Source organism: Montipora capricornis, chromosome 1 (genome assembly GCF_036669925.1).
Source record: "Montipora capricornis isolate CH-2021 chromosome 1, ASM3666992v2, whole genome shotgun sequence".
Lineage (NCBI taxonomy): Eukaryota > Metazoa > Cnidaria > Anthozoa > Scleractinia > Acroporidae > Montipora > Montipora capricornis.
The window spans coordinates 18,372,552-18,378,637 of NC_090883.1; positions in this window are offsets into that span (position 1 = coordinate 18,372,552).

Consider the following 6,086-nt stretch of genomic DNA (forward strand, 5'->3'; position numbering starts at 1 on the left):
GATCGGTGCCATTTTTGCTTACATTGGGTTTCGGCTACTTTAATCCCTCACGTTTAATATCTTCCTGTACTTTGTCTCCATCTTTGCAAACTTCAGAAAGTGGCACACACCCTTCAAACATTGAAGAGCTCACAACAACTAGAGCTAGGACAAGGAAAACGTCACTTAAAAATTTATTAAAGTTCTAACAAGGGGGTTTAAAACAGATCTAAGAAACGTTAAAACTAAATTTTCCACCGAATTCTCCCGCCTTCTTCAGAGGAATGTACTCTGCAAGTCACTGAATGCAAATATATAGCAAGAGAAGTCATTATTCCTTACTCCTTAAGAAGGAAACCAGTGACGCGCAACCCTTGGAATGGGTGCTCTCTCGTTAACAAAGTTCTTGTTCGGGAATGAATGTAACGACTCTAGAAAAAGCCTTTTGTCCTTGGTTTTCAAGCTTGTTTCACACCGGACTTTGCTAGATGGGTATTGTATTGTTTGCTTTTCTTTTAATCAGGATAGGCAGGCAGCAAGAGATTTAAGATAACATTGTCTAATCTTTGTTAATCTCTTTGTGCTTTGGATATGAAAATTGAATTAACATTAGGGAACCAACTTCGTTTCACCACTGGCCAAGACATACAACCAAATTTTGCGAACAGGCGTGAAAACCAAGGACGTTTCTTAGATCTGTTTTAAACCCCCTTGTAAGCATAATTTTAATCATAGGCACGGATCGCTCCAACAGTTTTCCTTCAATATTTATCATATTAGTCAGTGATTCTTCCATGTAATTAACGTTGATAGCATGAGCTAAGTATCCTACAACTGTAGTGGTACAAACGGGTTTGAAATAAAGATATGGAGTGAATAATTCCTGTCGTGTTTTATATGCCCGCTGTCGTCAAAACCTAACTTTCACCGATCACTTCATCGTTTGTTGTTTTGAAGAGTGAGGCAAAGAAATATCATACTAAAATGCGTGCCCATGTGCAGCACGGTTATTCTTCTTCAATTAACCAATAATATCATTGTTTTGTGGCGTTGGCAATGCCTTTGTCGTAGATGTTATGCTATCGTACATTCCACAAAATGATATGGAATACAGTACTATACTCTTGATAATTAAAATCAATTGTCAGCTGAATTGTTAGCCGATTTGACATCGAGCAAGTATCACTTGGATTTGACGGCACAAAAAAGCACCATTGCTAACACTGTCGGTCAACACTGACCCAGAAATACTTTTTCGGACCCGGCTTAATATTTGTCTTTTGGATCCACATTTTCTATAAAAGTTATTCTCCCCCTTTTAAATGTATCACATTATGGTGGAGAAACTCTTCACTGAATAGACTTCCTTAACTAGGGAATTTCGTAAAGGTGATTTAGTTTATTTTATTCAATGTTAAGCCAACTGGAATTAAGACCGAGCTTAGCATTGCACTTGTATTCTTTAACAGATTTAAGATCTACTTCAAGTCACACGATAGCAGAGAATGCCATATAGTTACCTCATTTACAAAGCACAGGTATGGAACTAAGATCACACAGGCTTGTGCTTCCTGTCGTTTGGTTTGCGGAGAAAATAGCAGTATTCGACACTTCAGTCGACTGTAGGTTTCACCCACGGTGTCTTTCTGGGAAATTTTAATGTCATGCGCAATGCGTGCCATTGATTCCGAGAATTGGGCTGCTTTCACTGATTCAGTTTATAAGGAGCTGAAAATTGCGTGACAAATTCTAATTCCGCCACATTCAAAGAACAAGCCGAAGGCCCTGTTTATGTGGTCTCGGGTAACGGAGACAACCCTCCCCCCGAGTTAACCTGGGCAAGATATTTTGCCCACTCATTTGTTTTCAAAATTCTATCAACCGTTTGCATCAGGTGGGCCAGATAACTCGGGAGGGCGTGACAACTCGGGGAAGCGAGTTGTCCCGCCTCGGCGAGAAGTGTAAAAGAAAAGCTCACGAGATAAAAAAAGGAAATTAGGTCTAATTGCAATAAAATAGAGTATTGCCTAGGCAACGGTTTTGATTTAGTGCGTCGACGGTTTTAGCTGTGTGCCAAGATTCAAAACCGTTGCCTAGGCAATACTCTATTTTATTGTAATTAGACCTCATTTCCTTTTTTTATCTCTTAGGCTTTTCTTCTTTTTGTTTTTCTATTTTTATACAAAAAATTCGCACCCTTTTTCGTATATATTTCCGTTCGCGCGCTAACTTTTTCATTCGTTAAAGGCTATAGACTGATAGCCGAAAGCTTATGTTTTTTAATCCTTTTTTCCAGAGAACGTTTTTACATTTACTTGTAAAATGATAGTTCACCCAGTACAAGAAGATGATGAAGGTTTGTGATTCAGCGATTGAGTATGACCAGTATAAAGTGGGGAAAAGCAAACTTAAAACACTAATTTTTTATGGAGAAAAGCAGGAAACAAGTTCGCTACAATTAGTATCAGAAACAACTGAACACAAACAAATCTTTAAAGCTGACAAGGTTAAATCCATCCCTCTGGAATCCGGGTCCACTGCCTCCTTTCCTTAGCAATTTAGGCAGCGTTTACACGAACGCGGTTTCACATCGACACGGTTTCATGACTTCGAAACCGGGTCAAAATCGATGCGGTTTGGAAGTGTTTACACGGAACCGTTTTCGCCAGAAAATCCAAGTCGTGATGGTACAAGCGAGCGCTGCACTACGTGCTAAATTCACTATTTTGAATTGAACAATGCAAATCTCGCGCCAAAATAGTAACCGTATTCAAATCGATGCGGTTTCGCTGTTTACACGACAGATAAAACCGCATCGTTTTGAAAACGCTCCACTTTTGGTAGCGGTTTGCAAATCGACGCGGGTTCGATAACAGTCTCAATCGGTGTCGTGTAAACGGAAGGTGTAACCGCAGCGAAATAGTGAAATCGATGCGGTTACAAATGAAACCGCGTTCGTGTAAACGGTGCCTTAGTTAGCCACGTATTGCAATGTGGTATAATCTGAGACCGATGAATCGGTAAAATTGAAAAAATGATCGTTCATCAATATGGTCGGCAAATTAAGCTAAAGTAACGGCAGATTTAAATCTTTCGTAAGGCAAGACAACAGTGTTCCTTGAGTGAGGGTCACCGATAAAACGTCACTTGCATTTGGCTTTAAAAAATCTTATATATCTTGTGTTTCTTGTATGCTAATGTTCTCCTCTCACAATTTGAACCCGCCTTGTTCGGACTCTAGAGGTATACCAGTTTTGTGGAATGTTTAATAAAACCACTCATCTTCTGCAGGGCCGTCAAAAGTTACTACTTTGAAAACGCTGCCCTCAGTTTATAAAGCAGTTCGGAAAAGAAAACAAACGACCAAAAACATATGGCGAGGGTGTTTGTCAACTGGAAAAAAATTGTCTCCTCTCCCTGCTAACATCGTCGTCAAAAGTTTTTGGTCGTTTGTTTTCTTTTCCGAACTGCTTTAAAAACTGAGGGCTGGATGAAATCTATGGAATCAACTCATTTATGACAAATAGCTTTATATAGTACTAAGTGATAGAAACTTCAGAATACCCTGTCACTATTGTGTTCGTGTAGCGGCATCTTCTCTTATGAACTAGTCATACCACAATACACGCCATTCACATGCAAAAAAGTGGCCGGGTATTCTGCAGTTACGTTGGGAGTAACTGCAGAGTAACCTACAGTAGTAACCTTTGAATGTAGGAGAGATCTGCACTGAAACGATTGCCTCTTGTTTAATCGATGATCTCTCTGCAGACATCCTCTCAAGCGGTTAGTTTTACTTTTAAAGCAAAAACAACTTCCTTACCATTCGAATTCTTTCATTTCTGTACATAATCTGAGCGGGGATCCTCCAACGGAAACTTTACATCGTTGTTGAAATAACAAAAGTGAATATCTCTGAAAACAAGTCAGTTTCGTCTTCATTCAATGGCCAATTTGAATTAATAAATTAATTTCCGGTAGGGTGGTTTTCCGAGAAGTCACCTAATTTGCATGGCTAAAGATAAACCAGTTGTCAATAACTCATAATGATCCCTGTCTTTTGGCCTCTTCTCAAGTTACACGTGTCATGGTTAAGTTGACAGCGGCAAAAACGGAAAGATTTTTTAATGTTTCCCTATTTCGACATTTGACTAAGAAACTGTTCACAAACGACGTTGTACGTTTAGTGTTTATGAGCAACCTTAGCCTAGACACGAAGGCCTGCATAGCAACTTCCGTGTTGCACTCTAAAACCTATTTATGCATTCGTCATTGACCAGACAGAAATGGGATATTTTGTTAGGCACCCTTCAAATTTTCTTGTGAAAAGCAACATTAACGAGATTGCCCTCCCCCTGATTTTTCTCACAAAAGACAGATATCTTACTTTGATGGACAGCGTGATACATGTGGACAGCCCAGAGATGCTTTCTATTTTTAATAACTCCCAGAAAAATGAACTTTGGACAGTAACATGTCTGGATCAAAACGAACATATTGAGTACAACTCACGTGACATTTTAATTCGCCATCTCCGGCTGGACATGGATTGAACAAGCTAATTTCGAAATTCAAAAGCCAAGCGACTTCGGAAAAAAGCCCGCGGATGAATGATACATATAAGAGACCGATAAGCTCACTGCTTTAATTTTTATGGAGTAAAAAAGTCTCTGCGGAAGGGGCGGTTCAGCTTTATTTTCAGGCTGCGCTGGCTCGCCGAAAACGAAATAACATAGAATACATCACAGCAACAAGGAAAGTCAATTTTATCTACGCACCGTTACATTTCATGAACAACCGCTAAGTTTCCATACAAACCTTTGTAAGGAGCCGACCATTTAACTCTTGAGGGAGGGGGGGGGGGGGGGGGGGGTGGTTTTTTTCCTAGCAACCTGATGGGCAGGATATTTTTTTCCCTCTTAAATGCTCTTCAGGATATTTTTTTTTCTCCTCATTTCTCTGCAGGATTTCTTTTTCCTCCAAAAAGTGTACATTTACAGAATGTATTTACATTTACATTGTGGTTATTGCAGTAATACTTCTAATATGGAGCTGCAAAGCCTTAAAATGTTGTAAGCTATACAAAATCATTGTTGTATAGCTACATGTCTTCGGAACGTCAGTCTTTAGAATCATTTAATACTAACTAATAACAATATTCTCATGTTATAAAGTGATGCTCCACAGGTAGATTTGAAAATGTTTGGCTTCTTAATTTAAAAAAAATAGCTAAAAATAGCAAAAAGCAGTTCAGAAATGCTCATAGCATGGTAAAATTACTGCTAGAATCATTAGTTACGATTTAAAAGTGGACTGAAATCTCCAAAAAAATTGTGAAAGCAGAATTAAAGTTAGTTGATCATGGTCTAATTTGTAATATGTTGTCTTAAATTATATATTAAGACATTGCAAAAACCTTATATTTCAATAGAAAGTAATTACATGAAAATGCTTCAGAGGAAAAGATTAAAAATGAACAAATTGTCTAATAAAACTTGATTCTTCAAATAGAAAAATTTACCTCCATTACTGCTTGTGATAAGCTAACGAGTTTGGATACAGTGTGAGCCAGCAAGCCAGAAATCCCTGATCCCAATAACCGCAAGCTACCTAAGGAACTGTAGGCTAACTGCAGTGCTAACTAGGCTAGCCAATGTGTAATTTAGGCTAACCGTAATAGCTTGCATGACTCCTATGACTTGGAGCCATGTGAACCAAGCAAGCAAGAAATCTCTTATCCCATTATAAGGGCAAGCCACAAGCTACCTAAGCTAACTGTAGGCCAACCGGTGTGACGTTTAGGCTAACCAGAGTGTTATTTAGGCCAATCAATGTGTTATTTTAATAGGCTAACCAGAGAACCAGAGTGGCTCGCTGTCTTGCAGATTATCCAGAAGGTTTCAGTTTTTCTGGGATTTTGTAAAACCCCCCAGGAATGATGAAATAGCTTTTCAACATTTTTTTTTCCTTGCTTGAAGCAGTGCAAGATTTTTTTTTTCTATTTCATTTGCGCTGCACGCAATTTTTTTCTTCTAACAAGCGCTTGCAGGAATTTTTTTTCAAAATCATCCCCCCCCCCCCCCCACCCCTTCAAGAATTAAATAGTC